Consider the following 21,427-nt stretch of genomic DNA (forward strand, 5'->3'; position numbering starts at 1 on the left):
CCACACAGACCGTTGTTGAGTATACTGGGGATTTGTGACAAGGCATGGTTGCGAGAATTGAGTGTTACATAGCACACTAGAGACAAAACAAGTGTTAGCAGAGCGTGGTTTCGATCCACGGACATCTGGGTTATGGGCCCAGCACGCTTCCACTGCGCCACTCTGCTGTTAAACGAAAGGGTCTGCGCTATACACAACACAATCACTACCGGCACAATTGCATCTGATCAAAACAAGCCCGTCTTTGGCCAAAAAGTGCCAAACAAGAAACGCCAGATACTACTAGGAGGGTTCAAATAAACCTCTTGGCTGGATCTCACATCCTATAAGATTGCGTCGGTGGTGTAATGGTCAGCATGGTTGCCTTCCAAGCAGTCGATCCGGGTTCGATTCCCGGCCGACGCACCAAGTCTTTTATCACACGGACAGTTGCTCAATAAACTGGAGAATGGTGACCCGCCATCGTTGCGGCAGTGGAATTTTACACAGCACAGTGGAGACAAAACAAGCGTAAGAAAAGCGTCGTTTCCATCCACGGACCTCTGGCTTATGAACACACACCCCCAACACAACTTACGTTTTTCGGGAGGGACGAATGTAATTCCCTGTAATTTAGGCTGTAAAGTCTTTTTTTAAGAGGAGAGTGTGCTAGACGCCGAAGTGAACGGACGTGTCGGTTATTCTCTGCTGTTTACACATTTGTGCAACAACAACGCTTGTTTTTGAGACTGATTTTTTGGTGATCTGGGAGCCCACAGAGCTTGAGTTTGGCCAGTGGTTACTGTTTGGTGAAGGGCGTGTGCCCCGTTGGATCAGGTATGTCCAAGCCCGTGTCGTTTTCGCCTGTAAACAGGCCAAGCAGAACTTTGTCTGTGTCAATCTCTACACGAAGCAGCCCGGCATTTTCTACGGCTGTCCAGAGGGACTTTATTCCTTTTCTGTCAAGTGTGTTAAATATCAAGACAGAGCTAATAAGTTTTCAGAAGAATTATTTAAAGAAACACTTCTATCTCCGCGTGTCTACAGTGGCTGGGCATAATGCCCTAGTGAGTAAATCCAATGTTGTTATAAATGGAACGACGTGGTCCATTATGCCCGCGTCGTCAGTTTACCTGAATCTGACGGCCCACTGGGCACCGGATGAAATGTCAGATGACACTATCGAGGCAGCTTTGAAACCCTATGGTGAATGCCTGGGTGTGACGAAACCCAGATTTTCAGACCCGGAGCTCTCACATGTTCGGACAGGTATTCGGATTTACAGATTTAGGTGTCACAAAGTTCGTTATGTACCAAATTTTATTAACTTCGGTGGTGACATTGTTATGTTTACCTACCCCGGGCAAACTTATGAATGTCGGAAGTGTGGCCAAAAATCACACAAGGCGGCAGAGTGTAGAGCACTGTGGTGTTCTAACTGCGACGGTTTCTCCCCCCATGAGAATCCTCATACAGAGAAGGACTGTACAAATCCATGCCGAATGTGTGACTCAGGGCTTCATACGGTCAGTGACTGTTGTGCGAGAGCAATGTCGTACGCGGCGCGAGTTAAGGGAAACCTACCGACTATGCGCCAGTATAATAAGGAAGACGCCGTAAAACAAGATGACATTGATGTTGACGTCAGCGACGATGAAGACCCATTCAACGCACCTGCTATGGAACTGGTTCAAGACAGCGAGGAGAACGAAGACGAAATCGACGGGAATGGTGACGACAGCGCCGATGAAGACGTCAGCGACGACAGCGAGTCTGATAAGGAGATGGACGTCCGGGAGAATACTAAGAACACCGAAGAAGTGGATGTTGGTGATAATGAAACGTCATCAGCTGTCCCAAGGGTGAAGAATGTGGTCGTGGCTGACGTGCACGCTCCCGACGTGCGTTCACCAGTCCCAGTCGAGGAAAAGCGAGCTAAGTTGGACAATGGCAGTACAGCCGAAGAGGCAGCGTCATCTATCCCGCCCAGTTCCCATCCTACTGATTATGATGGTGTTGATGCCGATCAGTCGTCAGACTGTATGACGCCGACCCCATCTCAGGAGGGGGACACCATGCTTCTGGAATACAGGAAAAGAAAATCGCTTGCTTCTCGTGCGAGGCAGCGAATGAAAAGAGACAAATGATTTGTAGCGTAATTAGGACTCTCTTATTTGACCACAATGGGTATGTACGCTCTACCTTTACTTACTTGTATAATGAGCTTAAATAATATTCGTTTTGGGACTTTAAACATTAATGGTTTACGGGATCCGTCTAAACAAGAACATGTCAAGCAATTTGTTTTCGATAAAGGAATTGATGTACTATTCTTACAGGAAACACACTTCGAAAACTATAATGACACTAAATATTTGCAAATCCCAGGCGATGCAAGGTGGGCGTATGGGTCAAATCGAAGTTGTGGGGTGGGAATAATTATTAGGTATACGGTAGACTGCTTTATACGGAAAATACAGAGGTGCCCTAACGGTCGCTACATAAGCCTTAGGGTTGAGCTCAACAACACTGCTTTAAACCTTGTTTGTGTATATGCCCCTAATAATCCAAAGGAAAGAAAAGAGTTTATTTCTAATCTAGATAATGTGATGCAGGGCAGTGAGTTGGTTATTATGGGTGGGGATTTTAATTGTGTTGAGAGCATTGAATTAGATAGAGCTGGCTGTGCCACTAATGTAAGGAATGATGGAGTGGACGAAATTAATAATTTGAAAAGAGATTTTGTATTTGTGATATTTTTAGGAAAACTGCATCCGGATAAGAATTGTTACACGTGGTCTAGGCGCCAGTGTGCCAGTAGATTGGATAGATTTTATATCCCTAACGCTGTGTTTAAGTATGTAACCCAGTGTGATGCTGTACATGTGTCTTTTTCTGATCATTCGTGTTTGTTTTTTGATATCTCTTTTGAAGATGTCATTTCATGGGGGCCGTTCTACTGGAAGTGTAATACTTCTGTGTTAAATGACACGGAGCTTGTTGATGATATTAAATCCGTCTTCCATGATATTTTCTCTGTCTGTACAACTGGTCATGCAGATCTAATAGACAGATGGGAGACATTTAAAGGGGAATGTAAAGATAGGATTCGGAGTTACTGTAAGGAAAAATCTATGAACAAAAAACGTGATTTGTTGGTACTTGAACAAGAATTAAATGCGTTGAAATCTAGTCCAATCATTAACTGTGAGCGTATTGACAATGTGAAAAAGACTCTAAATGCCCTTTATAAGTCGAATCATGCGGGAGCGGTTATCCGTGCTAAAGCTGTTCATTTTGATCAGGGAGAAAAACCAACCAAATATTTCATTAGACGAGAAGTTGGTAGGGGCAGAAAGAAGATGATCAAAAGTATTACTTGTCATAGTGATTCTTCAATATCCCATGAATCTCAGGAAGGCATTGCTAAGTGTATAAGGTCGTATTATATGAAATTGTATACGGAACAAGATACTGACTCCTCCATTCAAGATGAGTTCTTGTCATCGCTTCCGATGTTAAATGACGATTGTAAAACTGCCTGCGAAGGCCTTTTGACTGAACAGGAGTTGTTTTTTGCAGTAAAAAATATGTCTAAAAACCGTTCGCCGGGATGCGACGGTTTGCCAGCAGAGTTTTATGTACAATTTTGGCCACTGTTTTCGGGTGTGTTTACGGATGTAGTTAATCACTGTTTTAACTTGGGTAGATTAAGTAATTCACAGCGTTCTGGGTTAATCACACTATTATGTAAGGACCCCGACAATGCCGAAAGCATAAAAAACTGGAGGCCAATTAGCTTACTAAATGTAGATTATAAGATTGTTTCTAAAGCTTTGTGCAATCGGTTAAAAAATGTGATCGATACAATTGTACTTCAGAATCAGACATGTGGAATACCAGGCCGAAGTATTTTTGACAACCTTCACTTATTACGAAATACATATGATTATGTTGAACAAAAAGATTTAAAAGGATGCTTTCTTAACTTAGACCAGGAGAAAGCCTTTGACAGAGTAGACTGGTCATTTTTGTTCAAATGTTTAGAGAAATTTAACTTCGGACCCGACTTTTGTAAGTGGGTGCAATTATTATATACTGACATTACAAGTAGTGTTATTGTGAACGGGCACATAACAGAAGAATTTAAACTGAGTCGAGGTGTCCGACAGGGTTGTTCTTTGTCACCATTATTGTATGTTTTGTCCTTAGAGCCCTTTATAGCCGCCATTAGAAACAATGACGAAATTAATGGTGTACGGTTACCCGGCACAAATAAGGAAACAAGAGTGTCGGCATTTGCAGATGATACGACTGCAATTTTATCTGAAGAGAGTTCTGTTCCGCATGTAATTAAACTAGCAGAAAGTTATGGAAAAGCCTCAGGAGCAAAACTCAACTTGTTGAAAAGCACGGTTCTTCCCATTGGTAGCTGGGACGAAACTAACGTGCACAGTGGTGGGCTTAACATCACTACAAATTCAAAGATTTGTGGGGTATTTTTTGGACCAGATCAAACAGAACTCAATTCTGAGCGTGTTTTAAGTAAGGTAAAGAAACATGTATCAGCATGGAATGGAAGATATTTGACCCTACGGGGGAGGTCTGTCTTAATTAATACAGTTGCTTTAGCTGTTTTATGGTTTTCTGCACAGTGTACTCTGTTGCCACCTAAATGTGTCAATCAATGTTCCCAAACTGTGTTCAGATTTTTGTGGGATAACAAGCCCGAAAGTTTGAAGAGAGTTGTCGTACATAATAAAATAGGGAATGGAGGTCTAAACGTACATAATATAGATTGTAAAATAAAAGCACTTGTTACTCGGCATGTTTTAAAATTAATTCATGGAACAACAGCGGAATGGAAATACTTTGCCATCTATTGGTTGGGTTTACCCCTAAGACATGTTTGTCGTGAATTCTGTCGTTCCAATATCCCACATTCTGAAAACATTCCACCTTTTTATAGACTGACCTTGAGCGCCTGGAGAGAATTTACCACAGGTGTACAGCAACCTGTAACATTGTGTTCAAGCAGGTATATTTATGAATATTTTGTAACAAAAATAGTACATTGTCCAAGAGCAATGGTGTCTATGCCGCATTTGGACTGGGTTAGAATATGGAAAACTGTTTTTCATCAATTCTTAGATCACAACTTGGTCAACTTCAGTTACAAGTTGGTTCATGACATTTTGCCCGTTAAGGAAAAACTTCTTAGGAGAAATGTAGCCACCGATGACTTGTGTGTTTTTTGCTCCCTGTCTGAAACTCGGCAACATCTGTTTGTACAATGTAAAATCGTTCAAGATGTGTTTAATGACTTTAACCGGATATTTGTTTTGTTTGCGAACTACCTACCAAATATGGACTCGGAAACATTAATTTACAAGGTATTCAATTCCACCTTTAACCAGGAAGTTAGAGCTGTGATGGTGTATGTCATATGTGTTCTTCAGTTTAGTATTTGGTGTGCACGCAACGACATAATATTTCAGAAAAAAAACAGGGATTCTGTTGCTATTGTTAAGGCCGCCAAAGGAATAATTAAAACCCGTATTCATGTTGACTTTTTTCGACTAGACAGGCCATCTTTCGAGAAAATCTGGTGTATAAACAAAGTCTTTTGTACATTACAGAATGATAAATTAGTGTATTTATTGAAATGAGCAGCTAATGTGCAATTGTTCTGTTCACAAAGCAGTCATCTTTTCTGTGATATTTTATTTTAATTAAGACTGCCTTGTGATTTCAAAAGTTTGTGATAGCCGGGTATTGTGAAATCTTGTGTATTTGATGACAATCTGGGAATAAATTCAACAATTTTCAAAAAAAAAAAAAAAAAAAAGTCTTTTTTATTTGCTGCCAGTCTGCAGATTTTCTTCTACAGGTATCAAAATGATGGAAATTATCTAAGCTGTGAGCGGATATGAGTTTTAATGATGAAAGTTTGAAATTCTGGGCGAGAAGACACAAGGAGACAGGTGGTGATGAGGCTGCGAGTGACGTCTCCTTGACGTTGCTAGGCACACCTATGCTGCCGGCATAGAAAGGTCCAGGATTTTCACCGTTAACCTGGGTCAAGATTTTTATGGCTTCTTTCTCACAGACTCGGCTAGGCATGCACCAATGCTTATTGGCCACGAAGTTTTTGGGACTGAGCTTCAGCGCTAAATGTTAACATTGTCGCTGAGGGAAAATAATGGAGGTGTGTGGCCTGTAGTGACACTTGTGCCAAAACACGTAATGTGTCATTGTGTGCTCAGACTTTGCACCATCCCTAAAATATTTGGTGGGTACATCTGCGATGTGGTTTGCATTGGCATGGAACTTGATTGAGCAGTTATAAAACTTTTATGTGCTATATTTTCCCCACATATCCGATTTGTCTAAATATCGACAAAAATGCTCTGTGGTTTAGGGTAGTACGGGTGTATGAGTAAGCTGGAACAAACACGGACAACGTTTCATCACTCCTGGCTTTTGAAATGTCTCTTTTTGAGGCTGACATTGGACAAATCCAATTACCACACAGACCGTTGTTGAGTATACTGGAGATTTGTGACAAGGCATGGTTGCGAGAATTGAGTGTTACATAGCACACTAGAGACAAAACAAGTGTTAGCAGAGCGTGGTTTCGATCCACGGACCTCTGGGTTATGGGCCCAGCACGCTTCCACTGCGCCACTCTGCTGTTAAACGAAAGGATCTGAGCTATACACAACACAATCACTACCGGCACAATTGCATCTGATCAAAACAAGCCCGTGTTTGGCCAAAAAGTGCCAAACAAGAAACGCCAGATACTACTAGGAGGGTTCAAATAAACCTCTTGGCTGGATCTCACATCCTATAAGATTGCGTCGGTGGTGTAATGGTCAGCATGGTTGCCTTCCAAGCAGTCGATCCGGGTTCGATTCCCGGCCGACGCACCAAGTCTTTTATCACACGGACAGTTGCTCAATAAACTGGAGAATGGTGACCCGCCATCGTTGCGGCAGTGGAATTTTACACAGCACAGTAGAGACAAAACAAGCGTGAGAAAAGCGTCGTTTCCATCCACGGACCTCTGGCTTATGAACACACACCCCCAACACAACTTACGTTTTTCGGGAGGGACGAATGTAATTCCCTGTAATTTAGGCTGTAAAGTCTTTTTTATTTGCTGCCAGTCTGCAGATTTTCTTCTACAGGTATCAAAATGATGGAAATTGTCTAAGCTGTGAGCGGGTATGAGATTTAATGATGAAAGTTTGAAATTCTGGGCGAGAAGACACAAGGAGACAGGTGGTGATGAGGCTGCGAGTGACGTCTCCTTGACGTTGCTAGGCACACCTATGCTGCCGGCATAGAAAGGTCCAGGATTTTCACCGTTAACCTGGGTCAAGATTTTTATGGCTTCTTTCTCACAGACTGGGCTAGGTATGCACCAAAGCTTATTGGCGACGAAGTTTTTGGGACTGAGCTTCAGCGCTAAATGTTAACATTGTCGCTGAGGGAAAATAATGGAGGTGCGTGGCCTGTAGTGACACTTGTGCCAAAACACGTAATGTGTCATTGTGTGCTCAGACTTTGCACCATCCCTAAAATATTTGGTGGGTACATCTGCGATGTGGTTTGCATTGGCATGGAACTTGATTGAGCAGTTATAAAACTTTTATGTGCTATATTTTCCCCACATATCCGATTTGTCTAAATATCGACAAAAATGCTCTGTGGTTGAGGGTAGTACGGGTGTATGAGTAAGCTGGAACAAACACGGACAACGTTTCATCACTCCTGGCTTTTGAAATGTCTCTTTTTGGGGCTGACATTGGACAAATCCAATTACCACACAGACCGTTGTTGAGTATACTGGAGATTTGTGACAAGGCATGGTTGCGAGAATTGAGTGTTACATAGCACACTAGAGACAAAACAAGTGTTAGCAGAGCGTGGTTTCGATCCACGGACCTCTGGGTTATGGGCCCAGCACGCTTCCACTGCGCCACTCTGCTGTTAGACGAAAGGGTTTGCGCTATACACAACACAATCACTACCGGCACAATTGCATCTGATCAAAACAAGCCCGTCTTTGGCCAAAAGTGCCAAACAAGAAACGCCAGATACTACTAGGAGGGTTCAAATAAACCTCTTGGCTGGATCTCACATCCTATAAGATTGCGTCGGTGGTGTAATGGTCAGCATGGTTGCCTTCCAAGCAGTCGATCCGGGTTCGATTCCCGGCCGACGCACCAAGAATTTTATCACACGGACAGTTGCTCCATAAAATGGAGAATGGTGACCCGCCATCGTTGCGGCAGTGGAATTTTACACAGCACAGTAGAGACAAAACAAGCGTGAGAAAAGCGTCGTTTCCATCCACGGACCTCTGGCTTATGAACACACACCCCCAACACAACTTACGTTTTTCGGGAGGGACGAATGTAATTCCCTGTAATTTAGGCTGTAAAGTCTTTTTTATTTGCTGCCAGTCTGCAGATTTTTTTCTACAGGTATCAAAATGATGGAAATTGTCTAAGCTGTGAGCGGGTATGAGTTTTAATGATGAAAGTTTGAAATTCTGGGCGAGAAGACACAAGGAGACAGGTGGTGATGAGGCTGCGAGTGACGTCTCCTTGACGTTGCTAGGCACACCTATGCTGCCGGCATAGAAAGGTCCAGGATTTTCACCGTTAACCTGGGTCAAGATTTTTATGGCTTCTTTCTCACAGACTGGGCTAGGCATGCACCAAAGCTTATTGGCGACATAATTTTTGGGACTGAACTTCAGCGCTAAATGTTAACATTGTCGCTGAGGGAAAATAATGGAGGTGCGTGGCCTGTAGTGATACTTGTGCCAAAACACGTAATGTGTCATTGTGTGCTCAGACTTTGCACCATCCCTAAAATATTTGGTGGGTACATCTGCGATGTGGTTTGCATTGACATGGAACTTGATTGAGCAGTTATAAAACTTTTATGTGCTATATTTTCCCCACATATCCGATTTGTCTAAATATCGACAAAAATGCTCTGTGGTTGAGGGTAGTACGGGTGTATGAGTAAGCTGGAACAAACACGGACAACGTTTCATCACTCCTGGCTTTTGAAATGTCTCTTTTTGGGGCTGACATTGGACAAATCCAATTACCACACAGACCGTTGTTGAGTATACTGGGGATCTGTGACAGGGCATGGTTGCGAGAATTGAGTGTTACATAGCACACTAGAGACAAAACAAGTGTTAGCAGAGCGTGGTTTCGATCCACGGACCTCTGGGTTATGGGCCCAGCACGCTTCCACTGCGCCACTCTGCTGTTAAACGAAAGTGTCTGCGCTATACACAACACAATCACTACCGGCACAATTGCATCTGATCAAAACAAGCCCGTCTTTGGCCAAAAAGTGCCAAACAAGAAACGCCAGATACTACTAGGAGGGTTCAAATAAACCTCTTGGCTGGATCTCACATCCTATAAGATTGCGTCGGTGGTGTAATGGTCAGCATGGTTGCCTTCCAAGCAGTCGATCCGGGTTCGATTCCCGGCCGTCGCACCAAGTATTTTATCACACGGACAGTTGCTCAATAAACTGGAGAATGGTGACCCGCCATCGTTGCGGCAGTGGAATTTTACACAGCACAGTAGAGACAAAACAAGCGTGAGAAAGGCGTCGTTTCCATCCACGGACCTCTGGCTTATGAACACACACCCCCAACGCAACTTACGTTTTTCGGGAGGGACGAATGTAATTCCCTGTAATTTAGGCTGTAAAGTCTTTTTTATTTGCTGCCAGTCTGCAGATTTTCTTCTACAGGTATCAAAATGATGGAAATTGTCTAAGCTGTGAGCGGGTATGAGTTTTAATGATGAAAGTTTGAAATTCTGGGCGAGAAGACACAAGGAGACAGGTGGTGATGAGGCTGCGAGTGACGTCTCCTTGACGTTGCTAGGCACACCTATGCTGCCGGCATAGAAAGGTCCAGGATTTTCACCGTTAACCTGGGTCAAGATTTTTATGGCTTCTTTCTCACAGACTGGGCTAGGCATGCACCAAAGCTTATTGGCCACGAAATTTTTGGGACTGAGCTTCAGCGCTAAATGTTAACATTGTCGCTGAGGGAAAATAATGGAGGTTTGTGGCCTGTAGTGACACTTGTGCCAAAACACGTAATGTGTCATTGTGTGCCCAGACTTTGCACCATCCGTAAAATATTTGGTGGGTACATCTGCGATGTGGTTTGCATTGGCATGGAACTTGATTGAGCAGTTATAAAACTTTTATGTGCTATATTTTCCCCACATATCCGATTTGTCTAAATATCGACAAAAATGCTCTGTGGTTTAGGGTAGTACGGGTGTATGAGTAAGCTGGAACAAACACGGACAACGTTTCATCACTCCTGGCTTTTGAAATGTCTCTTTTTGGGGCTGACATTGGACAAATCCAATTACCACACAGACAGTTGTTGAGTATACTGGAGATTTGTGACAAGGCATGGTTGCGAGAATTGAGTGTTACATAGCACACTAGAGAAAAAACAAGTGTTAGCAGAGCGTGGTTTCGATCCACGGACCTCTGGGTTATGGGCCCAGCACGCTTCCACTGCGCCACTCTGCTGTTAAACGAAAGGATCTGAGCTATACACAACACAATCACTACCGGCACAATTGCATCTGATCAAAACAAGCCCGTGTTTGGCCAAAAAGTGCCAAACAAGAAACGCCAGATACTACTAGGAGGGTTCAAATAAACCTCTTGGCTGGATCTCACATCCTATAAGATTGCGTCGGTGGTGTAATGGTCAGCATGGTTGCCTTCCAAGCAGTCGATCCGGGTTCGATTCCCGGCCGACGCACCAAGTCTTTTATCTCACGGACAGTTGCTCAATAAACTGGAGAATGGTGACCCGCCATCGTTGCGGCAGTGGAATTTTACACAGCACAGTGGAGACAAAACAAGCGTAAGAAAAGCGTCGTTTCCATCCACGGACCTCTGGCTTATGAACACACACCCCCAACACAACTTACGTTTTTCGGGAGGGACGAATGTAATTCCCTGTAATTTAGGCTGTAAAGTCTTTTTTATTTGCTGCCAGTCTGCAGATTTTCTTCTACAGGTATCAAAATGATGGAAATTATCTAAGCTGTGAGCGGATATGAGTTTTAATGATGAAAGTTTGAAATTCTGGGCGAGAAGACACAAGGAGACAGGTGGTGATGAGGCTGCGAGTGACGTCTCCTTGACGTTGCTAGGCACACCTATGCTGCCGGCATAGAAAGGTCCAGGATTTTCACCGTTAACCTGGGTCAAGATTTTTATGGCTTCTTTCTCACAGACTGGGCTAGGCATGCACCAAAGCTTATTGGCGACGAAGTTTTTGGGACTGAGCTTCAGCGCTAAATGTTAACATTGTCGCTGAGGGAAAATAATGGAGGTGCGTGGCCTGTAGTGACACTTGTATATTTGGTGGGTACATCTGCTATGTGGTTTGTATTGGCATGGAACTTGATTGAGCAGTTTTAAAACTTTTATGTGCTATATTTTGCCCACATATCCGATTTGTCTAAATATCGACAAAAATGCTCTGTGGTTGATGCTAGTACGGGAGTATGAGTAAGCTGGAACAAACACGGACAACGTTTCATCACTCCTGGCTTTTGAAATGTCTCTTTTTGGGGCTGACATTGGACAAATCCAATTACCACACAGACCGTTGTTGAGTATACTGGAGATTTGTGACAAGGCATGGTTGCGAGAATTGAGTGTTACATAGCACACTAGAGACAAAACAAGTGTTAGCAGAGCGTGGTTTCGATCCACGGACCTCTGGGTTATGGGCCCAGCACGCTTCCACTGCGCCACTCTGCTGTTAAACGAAAGTGTCTGCGCTATACACAACACAATCACTACCGGTACAATTGCATCTGATCAAAACAAGCCCGTCTTTGGCCAAAAAGTGCCAAACAAGAAACGCCAGATACTACTAGGAGGGTTCAAATAAACCTCTTGGCTGGATCTCACATCCTAAAAGATTGCGTCGGTGGTGTAATGGTCAGCATGGTTGCCTTCCAAGCAGTCGATCCGGGTTCGATTCCCGGCCGACGCACCAAGTATTTTATCACACGGACAGTTGCTCAAAAAACTGGAGAATGGTGACCCGCCATCGTTGCGGCAGTGGAATTTTACACAGCACAGTAGAGACAAAACAAGCGTAAGAAAAGCGTCGTTTCCATCCACGGACCTCTGGCTTATGAACACACACCCCCAACACAACTTACGTTTTTCGGGAGGGACGAATGTAATTCCCTGTAATTTAGGCTGTAAAGTCTTTTTTATTTGCTGCCAGTCTGCAGATTTTCTTCTACATTTATCAAAATGATGGAAATTGTCTAAGCTGTGAGCGGGTATGAGTTTTAATGATGAAAGTTTGAAATTCTGGGCAAGAAGACACAAGGAGACAGGTGGTGATGAGGCTGCGAGTGACGTCTCCTTGACGTTGCTAGGCACACCTATGCTGCCGGCATAGAAAAGTCCAGGATTTTCACCGTTAACCTGGGTCAAGATTTTTATGGCTTCTTTCTCACAGACTGGGCTAGGCATGCACCAAAGCTTATTGGCCACGAAATTTTTGGGACTGAGCTTCAGCGCAAAATGTTAACATTGTCGCTGAGGGAAAATAATGGAGGTGTGTGGCCTGTAGTGACACTTGTGCCAAAACACGTAATGTGTCATTGTGTGCCCAGACTTTGCACCATCCGTAAAATATTTGGTGGGTACATCTGCGATGTGGTTTGCATTGACATGGAACTTGATTGAGCAGTTTTAAAACTTTTATGTGCTATATTTTCCCCACATATCCGATTTGTCTAAATATCGACAAAAATGCTCTGTGGTTGAGGGTAGTACGGGTGTATGAGTAAGCTGGAACAAACACGGACAACGTTTCATCACTCCTGGCTTTTGAAATGTCTCCTTTTCGGGCTGACATTGGCCAAATCCAATTACCACACAGACCGTTGTTGAGTATACTGGAGATTTGTGACAAGGCATGGTTGCGAGAATTGAGTGTTACATAGCACACTAGAGACAAAACAAGTGTTAGCAGAGCGTGGTTTCGATCCACGGACCTCTGGGTTATGGGCCCAGCACGCTTCCACTGCGCCACTCTGCTGTTAAACGAAAGGGTCTGCGCTATACACAACACAATCACTACCGGCACAATTGCATCTGATCAAAACAAGCCCGTGTTTGGCCAAAAAGTGCCAAACAAGAAACGCCAGATACTACTAGGAGGGTTCAAATAAACCTCTTGGCTGGATCTCACATCCTATAAGATTGCGTCGGTGGTGTGATGGTCAGCATGGTTGCCTTCCAAGCAGTCGATCCGGGTTCGATTCCCGGCCGTCGCACCAAGTCTTTTATCACACGGACAGTTGCTCAATAAACTGGAGAATGGTGACCCGCCATCGTTGCGGCAGTGGAATTTTACACAGCACAGTAGAGACAAAACAAGCGTGAGAAAGGCGTCGTTTCCATCCACGGACCTCTGGCTTATGAACACACACCCCCAACACAACTTACGTTTTTCGGGAGGGACGAATGTAATTCCCTGTAATTTAGGCTGTAAAGTCTTTTTTATTTGCTGCCAGTCTGCAGATTTTCTTCTACAGGTATCAAAATGATGGAAATTGTCTAAGCTGTGAGCGGGTATGAGTTTTAATGATGAAAGTTTGAAATTCTGGGCGAGAAGACACAAGGAGACAGGTGGTGATGAGGCTGCGAGTGACGTCTCCTTGACGTTGCTAGGCACACCTATGCTGCCGGCATAGAAAGGTCCAGGATTTTCACCGTTAACCTGGGTCAAGATTTTTATGGCTTCTTTCTCACAGACTGGGCTAGGCATGCACCAAAGCTTATTGGCGACGAAATTTTTGGGACTGAGCTTCAGCGCTAAATGTTAACATTGTCGCTGAGGGAAAATAATGGAGGTGTGTGGCCTGTAGTGACACTTGTGCCAAAACACGTAATGTGTCATTGTGTGCCCAGACTTTGCACCATCCCTAAAATATTTGGTGGGTACATCTGCGATGTGGTTTGCATTGGCATGGAACTTGATTAAGCAGTTATAAAACTTTTATGTGCTATATTTTCCCCACATATCCGATTTGTCTTAATATGGACAAAAATGCTCTGTGGTTGAGGGTAGTACGGGTGTATGAGTAAGCTGGAACAAACACGGACAACGTTTCATCACTCCTGGCTTTTGAAATGTCTCTTTTTGGGGCTGACATTGGACAAATCCAATTACCACACAGACCGTTGTTGAGTATACTGGAGATTTGTGACAAGGCATGGTTGCGAGAATTGAGTGTTACATAGCACACTAGAGAAAAAACAAGTGTTAGCAGAGCATGGTTTCGATCCACGGACCTTTGGGTTATGGGCCCAGCACGCTTCCACTGCGCCACTCTGCTGTTAAACGAAAGGATCTGAGCTATACACAACACAATCACTACCGGCACAATTGCATCTGATCAAAACAAGCCCGTCTTTGGCCAAAAAGTGCCAAACAAGAAACGCCAGATACTACTAGGAGGGTTCAAATAAACCTCTTGGCTGGATCTCACATCCTATAAGATTGCGTCGGTGGTGTAATGGTCAGCATGGTTGCCTTCCAAGCAGTCGATCCGGGTTCGATTCACGGCCGACGCACCAAGTCCTTTATCTCACGGACAGTTGCTCAATAAACTGGAGAATGGTGACCCGCCATCGTTGCGGCAGTGGAATTTTACACAGCACAGTGGAGACAAAACAAGCGTAAGAAAAGCGTCGTTTCCATCCACAGACCTCTGGCTTATGAACACACACCCCCAACACAACTTACGTTTTTCGGGAGGGACGAATGTAATTCCCTGTAATTTAGGCTGTAAAGTCTTTATTATTTGCTGCCAGTCTGCAGATTTTCTTCTACAGGTATCAAAATGATGGAAATTATCTAAGCTGTGAGCGGATATGAGTTTTAATGATGAAAGTTTGAAATTCTGGGCGAGAAGACACAAGGAGACAGGTGGTGATGAGGCTGCGAGTGACGTCTCCTTGACGTTGCTAGGCACACCTATGCTGCCGGCATAGAAAGGTCCAGGATTTTCACCGTTAACCTGGGTCAAGATTTTTATGGCTTCTTTCTCACAGACTGGGCTAGGCATGCACCAAAGCTTATTGGCCACGAAGTTTTTGGGACTGAGCTTCAGCGCTAAATGTTAACATTGTCGCTGAGGGAAAATAATGGAGGTGCGTGGCCTGTAGTGACACTTGTATATTTGGTGGGTACATCTGCTATGTGGTTTGCATTGGCATGGAACTTGATTGAGCAGTTTTAAAACTTTTATGTGCTATATTTTCCCCACATATCCGATTTGTCTAAATATCGACAAAAATGCTCTGTGGTTGATGCTAGTACGGGAGTATGAGTAAGCTGGAACAAACACGGACAACGTTTCATCACTCCTGGCTTTTGAAATGTCTCTTTTTGGGGCTGACATTGGACAAATCCAATTACCACACAGACCGTTGTTGAGTATACTGGAGATTTGTGACAAGGCATGGTTGCGAGAATTGAGTGTTACATAGCACACTAGAGACAAAACAAGTGTTAGCAGAGCGTGGTTTCGATCCACGGACCTCTGGGTTATGGGCCCAGCACGCTTCCACTGCGCCACTCTGCTGTTAAACGAAAGAGTCTGCCCTATACACAACACAATCACTACCGGTACAATTGCATCTGATCAAAACAAGCCCGTCTTTGGCCAAAAAGTGCCAAACAAGAAACGCCAGATACTACTAGGAGGGTTCAAATAAACCTCTTGGCTGGATCTCACATCCTAAAAGATTGCGTCGGTGGTGTAATGGTCAGCATGGTTGCCTTCCAAGCAGTCGATCCGGGTTCGATTCCCGGCCGACGCACCAAGTATTTTATCACACGGACAGTTGCTCAAAAAACTGGAGAATGGTGACCCGCCATCGTTGCGGCAGTGGAATTTTACACAGCACAGTAGAGACAAAACAAGCGTAAGAAAAGCGTCGTTTCCATCCACGGACCTCTGGCTTATGAACACACACCCCCAACACAACTTACGTTTTTCGGGAGGGACGAATGTAATTCCCTGTAATTTAGGCTGTAAAGTCTTTTTTATTTGCTGCCAGTCTGCAGATTTTCTTCTACATTTATCAAAATGATGGAAATTGTCTAAGCTGTGAGCGGGTATGAGTTTTAATGATGAAAGTTTGAAATTCTGGGCGAGAAGACACAAGGAGACAGGTGGTGATGAGGCTGCGAGTGACGTCTCCTTGACGTTGCTAGGCACACCTATGCTGCCGGCATAGAAAAGTCCAGGATTTTCACCGTTAACCTGGGTCAAGATTTTTATGGCTTCTTTCTCACAGACTGGGCTAGGCATGCACCAAAGCTTATTGGCCACGAAATTTTTGGGACTGAGCTTCAGCGCAAAATGTTAACATTGTCGCTGAGGGAAAATAATGGAGGTGTGTGGCCTGTACTGACACTTGTGCCAAAACACGTAATGTGTCATTGTGTGCCCAGACTTTGCACCATCCGTAAAATATTTGGTGGGTACATCTGCGATGTGGTTTGCATTGACATGGAACTTGATTGAGCAGTTTTAAAACTTTTATGTGCTATATTTTCCACACATATCCGATTTGTCTAAATATCGACAAAAATGCTCTGTGGTTGAGGGTAGTACGGGTGTATGAGTAAGCTGGAACAAACACGGACAACGTTTCATCACTCCTGGCTTTTGAAATGTCTCCTTTTCGGGCTGACATTGGCCAAATCCAATTACCACACAGACCGTTGTTGAGTATACTGGAGATTTGTGACAAGGCATGGTTGCGAGAATTGAGTGTTACATAGCACACTAGAGACAAAACAAGTGTTAGCAGAGCGTGGTTTCGATCCACGGACCTCTGGTTTATGGGCCCAGCACGCTTCCACTGCGCCACTCTGCTGTTAAACAAAAGGGTCTGCGCTATACACAACACAATCACTACCGGCACAATTGCATCTGATCAAAACGAGCCCGTCTTTGGCCAAAAAGTGCCAATCAAGAAACGCCAGATACTACTAGGAGGGTTCAAATAAACCTCTTGGCTGGATCTCACATCCTATAAGATTGCGTCGGTGGTGTGATGGTCAGCATGGTTGCCTTCCAAGCAGTCGATCCGGGTTCGATTCCCGGCCGTCGCACCAAGTATTTTATCACACGGACAGTTGCTCAATAAACTGGAGAATGGTGACCCGCCATCGTTGCGGCAGTGGAATTTTACACAGCACAGTAGAGACAAAACAAGCGTGAGAAAGGCGTCGTTTCCATCCACGGACCTCTGGCTTATGAACACACACCCCCAACACAACTTACGTTTTTCGGGAGGGACGAATGTAATTCCCTGTAATTTAGGCTGTAAAGTCTTTTTTATTTGCTGCCAGTCTGCAGATTTTCTTCTACAGGTATCAAAATGATGGAAATTGTCTAAGCTGTGAGCGGGTATGAGTTTTAATGATGAAAGTTTGAAATTCTGGGCGAGAAGACACAAGGAGACAGGTGGTGATGAGGCTGCGAGTGACGTCTCCTTGACGTTGCTAGGCACACCTATGCTGCCGGCATAGAAAGGTCCAGGATTTTCACCGTTAACCTGGGTCAAGATTTTTATGGCTTCTTTCTCACAGACTGGGCTAGGCATGCACCAAAGCTTATTGGCCACGAAGTTTTTGGGACTGAGCTTCAGCGCTAAATGTTAACATTGTCGCTGAGGGAAAATAATGGAGGTGCGTGGCCTGTACTGACACTTGTGCCAAAACACGTAATGTGTCATTGTGTGCCCAGACTTTGCACCATCCCTAAAATATTTGGTGGGTACATCTGCGATGTGGTTTGCATTGGCATGGAACTTGATTGAGCAGTTTTAAAACTTTTATGTGCTATATTTTCCCCACATATCCGATTTGTCTAAATATCGACAAAAATGCTCTGTGGTTGATGCTAGTACGGGTGTATGAGTAAGCTGGAACAAACACGGACAACGTTTCATCACTCCTGGCTTTTGAAATGTCTCTTTTTGGGGCTGACATTGGACAAATCCAATTACCACACAGACCGTTGTTGAGTATACTGGAGATTTGTGACAAGGCATGGTTGCGAGAATTGAGTGTTACATAGCACACTAGAGACAAAACAAGTGTTAGCAGAGCGTGGTTTCGATCCACAGACCTCTGGGTTATGGGCCCAGCACGCTTCCACTGCGCCACTCTGCTGTTAAACGAAAGAGTCTGCGCTATACACAACACAATCACTACCGGTACAATTGCATCTGATCAAAACAAGCCCGTGTTTGGCCAAAAAGTGCCAAACAAGAAACGCCAGATACTACTAGGAGGGTTCAAATAAACCTCTTGGCTGGATCTCACATCCTAAAAGATTGCGTCGGTGGTGTAATGGTCAGCATGGTTGCCTTCCAAGCAGTCGATCCGGGTTCGATTCCCGGCCGACGCACCAAGTCTTTTATCACACGGACAGTTGCTCAATAAACTGGAGAATGGTGACCCGCCATCGTTGCGGCAGTGGAATTTTACACAGCACAGTAGAGACAAAACAAGCGTAAGAAAAGCGTCGTTTCCATCCACGGACCTCTGGCTTATGAACACACACCCCCAACACAACTTACGTTTTTCGGGAGGGACGAATGTAATTCCCTGTAATTTAGGCTGTAAAGTCTTTTTTATTTGCTGCCAGTCTGCAGATTTTCTTCTACATTTATCAAAATGATGGAAATTGTCTAAGCTGTGAGCGGGTATGAGTTTTAATGATGAAAGTTTGAAATTCTGGGCGAGAAGACACAAGGAGACAGGTGGTGATGAGGCTGCGAGTGACGTCTCCTTGACGTTGCTAGGCACACCTATGCTGCCGGCATAGAAAGGTCCAGGATTTTCACCGTTAACCTGGGTCAAGATTTTTATGGCTTCTTTCTCACAGACTGGGCTAGGCATGCACCAAAGCTTATTGGCCACGAAATTTTTGGGACTGAGCTTCAGCGCAAAATGTTAACATTGTCGCTGAGGGAAAATAATGGAGGTGTGTGGCCTGTAGTGACACTTGTGCCAAAACACGTAATGTGTCATTGTGTGCTCAGACTTTGCACCATCCCTAAAATATTTGGTGGGTACATCTGCGATGTGGTTTGCATTGACATGGAACTTGATTGAGCAGTTATAAAACTTTTATGTGCTATATTTTCCCCACATATCCGATTTGTCTAAATATCGACAAAAATGCTCTGTGGTTGAGGGTAGTACGGGTGTATGAGTAAGCTGGAACAAACACGGACAACGTTTCATCACTCCTGGCTTTTGAAATGTCTCTTTATGGGGCTGACATTGGACAAATCCAATTACCACACAGACCGTTGTTGAGTATACTGGAGATTTGTGACAAGGCATGGTTGCGAGAATTGAGTGTTACATAGCACACTAGAGACAAAACAAGTGTTAGCAGAGCGTGGTTTCGATCCACGGACCTCTGGGTTATGGGCCCAGCACGCTTCCACTGCGCCACTCTGCTGTTAAACGAAAGGATCTGAGCTTTACACAACACAATCACTACCGGCACAATTGCATCTGATCAAAACAAGCCCGTCTTTGGCCAAAAAGTGCCAAACAAGAAACGCCAGATACTACTAGGAGGGTTCAAATAAACCTCTTGGCTGGATCTCACATCCTATAAGATTGCGTCGGTGGTGTAATGGTCAGCATGGTTGCCTTCCAAGCAGTCGATCCGGGTTCGAATCCCGGCCGACACACCAAGTATTTTATCACACGGACAGTTGCTCAATAAACTGGAGAATGGTGACCCGCCATCGTTGCGGCAGTGGAATTTTACACAGCACAGTAGAGACAAAACAAGCGTGAAAAAAGCGTCGTTTCCATCCACGGACCTCTGGCTTATGAACACACACCCCCAACACAACTTACGTTTTTCGGGAGGGACGAATGTAATTCCCTGTAATTTAGGCTGTAAAGTCTTTTTTATTTGCTGCCAGTCTGCAGATTTTCTTCTACAGGTATCAAAATGATGGAAATTATCTAAGCTGTGAGCGGGTATGAGTTTTAATGATGAAAGTTTGAAATTCTGGGCGAGAAGACACAAGGAGACAGGTGGTGATGAGGCTGCGAGTGACGCCTCCTTGACGTTGCTAGGCACACCTATGCTGCCGGCATAGAAAGGTCCAGGATTTTCACCGTTAACCTGGGTCAAGATTTTTATGGCTTCTTTCTCACAGACAGGGCTAGGCATGCACCAAAGCTTAATGGCGATGAAGTTTTTGGGACTGAGCTTCAGCGCTAAATGTTAACATTGTCGCTGAGGGAAAATAATGGAGGTGCGTGGCCTGTAGTGACACTAGTGCCAAAACACGTAATGTGTCATTGTGAGCCCAGAATTTGCACCATCCGTAAAATATTTGGTGGGTACATCTGCGATGTGGTTTGCATTGGCATGGAACTTGATTGAGCAGTTTTAAAACTTTTATGTGCTATATTTTCCCCACATATCCGATTTGTCTAAATATCGACAAAAATGCTCTGTGGTTGATGCTAGTACGGGGGTATGAGTAAGCTGGAACAAACACGGACAACGTTTCATCACTCATGGCTTTTGAAATGTCTCTTTTTGGGGCTGACATTGGACAAATCCAATTACCACACAGACCGTTGTTGAGTATACTGGGGATTTGTGACAAGGCATGGTTGCGAGAATTGAGTGTTACATAGCACACTAGAGACAAAACAAGTGTTAGCAGAGCGTGGTTTCGATCCACGGACCTCTGGGTTATGGGCACAGCACGCTTCCACTGCGCCACTCTGCTGTTTAACGAAAGGGTCTGAGCTATACACAACACAATCACTACCGGCACAATTGCATCTGATCAAAACAAGCCCATCTTTGGCCAAAAAGTGCCAAACAAGAAACGCCAGATACTACTAGGAGGGTTCAAATAAACCTCTTGGCTGGATCTCACATCCTATAAGATTGCGTCGGTGGTGTAATGGTCAGCATGGTTGCCTTCCAAGCAGTCGATCCGGGTTCGATTCCCGGCCGACGCACCGGACAGTTGCTCAATAAACTGGAGAATGGTGACCCGCCATCGTTGCGGCAGTGGAATTTTACACAGCACAGTAGAAACAAAACAAGCGTAAGAAAAGCGTCGTTTCCATCCACGGACCTCTGGCTTATGAACACACACCCCCAACACAACTTACGTTTTTCGGGAGGGACGAATGTAATTCCCTGTAATTTAGGCTGTAAAGTCTTTTTTATTTGCTGCCAGTCTGCAGATTTTCTTCTACATTTATCAAAATGATGGAAATTGTCTAAGCTGTGAGCGGGTATGA

The 21,427-nt window shown here is 44.3% G+C and overlaps 17 non-coding genes across 17 annotated transcripts; 9 read left to right on the top strand and 8 right to left on the bottom strand.

The window, feature by feature from the left end:
• Positions 1 to 333: 333 nt before the first annotated feature.
• On the top strand, positions 334 to 405 carry Trnag-ucc (transfer RNA glycine (anticodon UCC)). Its single transcript has one exon. It is a non-coding gene; the product is annotated as a tRNA-Gly (tRNA).
• Positions 406 to 6,601: 6,196 nt separating this feature from the next.
• Trnam-cau (transfer RNA methionine (anticodon CAU)) lies at positions 6,602 to 6,673 on the bottom strand. Its single transcript has one exon. It is a non-coding gene; the product is annotated as a tRNA-Met (tRNA).
• A 166-nt stretch (positions 6,674 to 6,839) lies between these two features.
• Positions 6,840 to 6,911, top strand: Trnag-ucc (transfer RNA glycine (anticodon UCC)). The gene has a single exon. It is a non-coding gene; the product is annotated as a tRNA-Gly (tRNA).
• A 993-nt stretch (positions 6,912 to 7,904) lies between these two features.
• On the bottom strand, positions 7,905 to 7,976 carry Trnam-cau (transfer RNA methionine (anticodon CAU)). The gene has a single exon. It is a non-coding gene; the product is annotated as a tRNA-Met (tRNA).
• Positions 7,977 to 8,141: 165 nt separating this feature from the next.
• Positions 8,142 to 8,213, top strand: Trnag-ucc (transfer RNA glycine (anticodon UCC)). The gene has a single exon. It is a non-coding gene; the product is annotated as a tRNA-Gly (tRNA).
• A 993-nt stretch (positions 8,214 to 9,206) lies between these two features.
• On the bottom strand, positions 9,207 to 9,278 carry Trnam-cau (transfer RNA methionine (anticodon CAU)). The gene has a single exon. It is a non-coding gene; the product is annotated as a tRNA-Met (tRNA).
• A 1,231-nt stretch (positions 9,279 to 10,509) lies between these two features.
• Positions 10,510 to 10,581, bottom strand: Trnam-cau (transfer RNA methionine (anticodon CAU)). Its single transcript has one exon. It is a non-coding gene; the product is annotated as a tRNA-Met (tRNA).
• A 166-nt stretch (positions 10,582 to 10,747) lies between these two features.
• On the top strand, positions 10,748 to 10,819 carry Trnag-ucc (transfer RNA glycine (anticodon UCC)). Its single transcript has one exon. It is a non-coding gene; the product is annotated as a tRNA-Gly (tRNA).
• A 941-nt stretch (positions 10,820 to 11,760) lies between these two features.
• Positions 11,761 to 11,832, bottom strand: Trnam-cau (transfer RNA methionine (anticodon CAU)). Its single transcript has one exon. It is a non-coding gene; the product is annotated as a tRNA-Met (tRNA).
• A 166-nt stretch (positions 11,833 to 11,998) lies between these two features.
• Trnag-ucc (transfer RNA glycine (anticodon UCC)) lies at positions 11,999 to 12,070 on the top strand. The gene has a single exon. It is a non-coding gene; the product is annotated as a tRNA-Gly (tRNA).
• Positions 12,071 to 13,063: 993 nt separating this feature from the next.
• On the bottom strand, positions 13,064 to 13,135 carry Trnam-cau (transfer RNA methionine (anticodon CAU)). Its single transcript has one exon. It is a non-coding gene; the product is annotated as a tRNA-Met (tRNA).
• Positions 13,136 to 15,617: 2,482 nt separating this feature from the next.
• Trnam-cau (transfer RNA methionine (anticodon CAU)) lies at positions 15,618 to 15,689 on the bottom strand. Its single transcript has one exon. It is a non-coding gene; the product is annotated as a tRNA-Met (tRNA).
• A 166-nt stretch (positions 15,690 to 15,855) lies between these two features.
• Positions 15,856 to 15,927, top strand: Trnag-ucc (transfer RNA glycine (anticodon UCC)). Its single transcript has one exon. It is a non-coding gene; the product is annotated as a tRNA-Gly (tRNA).
• Positions 15,928 to 18,461: 2,534 nt separating this feature from the next.
• Positions 18,462 to 18,533, top strand: Trnag-ucc (transfer RNA glycine (anticodon UCC)). The gene has a single exon. It is a non-coding gene; the product is annotated as a tRNA-Gly (tRNA).
• A 993-nt stretch (positions 18,534 to 19,526) lies between these two features.
• Positions 19,527 to 19,598, bottom strand: Trnam-cau (transfer RNA methionine (anticodon CAU)). Its single transcript has one exon. It is a non-coding gene; the product is annotated as a tRNA-Met (tRNA).
• A 166-nt stretch (positions 19,599 to 19,764) lies between these two features.
• On the top strand, positions 19,765 to 19,836 carry Trnag-ucc (transfer RNA glycine (anticodon UCC)). The gene has a single exon. It is a non-coding gene; the product is annotated as a tRNA-Gly (tRNA).
• Positions 19,837 to 21,067: 1,231 nt separating this feature from the next.
• On the top strand, positions 21,068 to 21,139 carry Trnag-ucc (transfer RNA glycine (anticodon UCC)). The gene has a single exon. It is a non-coding gene; the product is annotated as a tRNA-Gly (tRNA).
• The last annotated feature ends 288 nt before the right edge of the window (positions 21,140 to 21,427 follow it).

This window comes from Liolophura sinensis, chromosome 7 (assembly GCF_032854445.1).
Source record: "Liolophura sinensis isolate JHLJ2023 chromosome 7, CUHK_Ljap_v2, whole genome shotgun sequence".
Classification (NCBI taxonomy): Eukaryota; Metazoa; Mollusca; class Polyplacophora; order Chitonida; family Chitonidae; genus Liolophura; species Liolophura sinensis.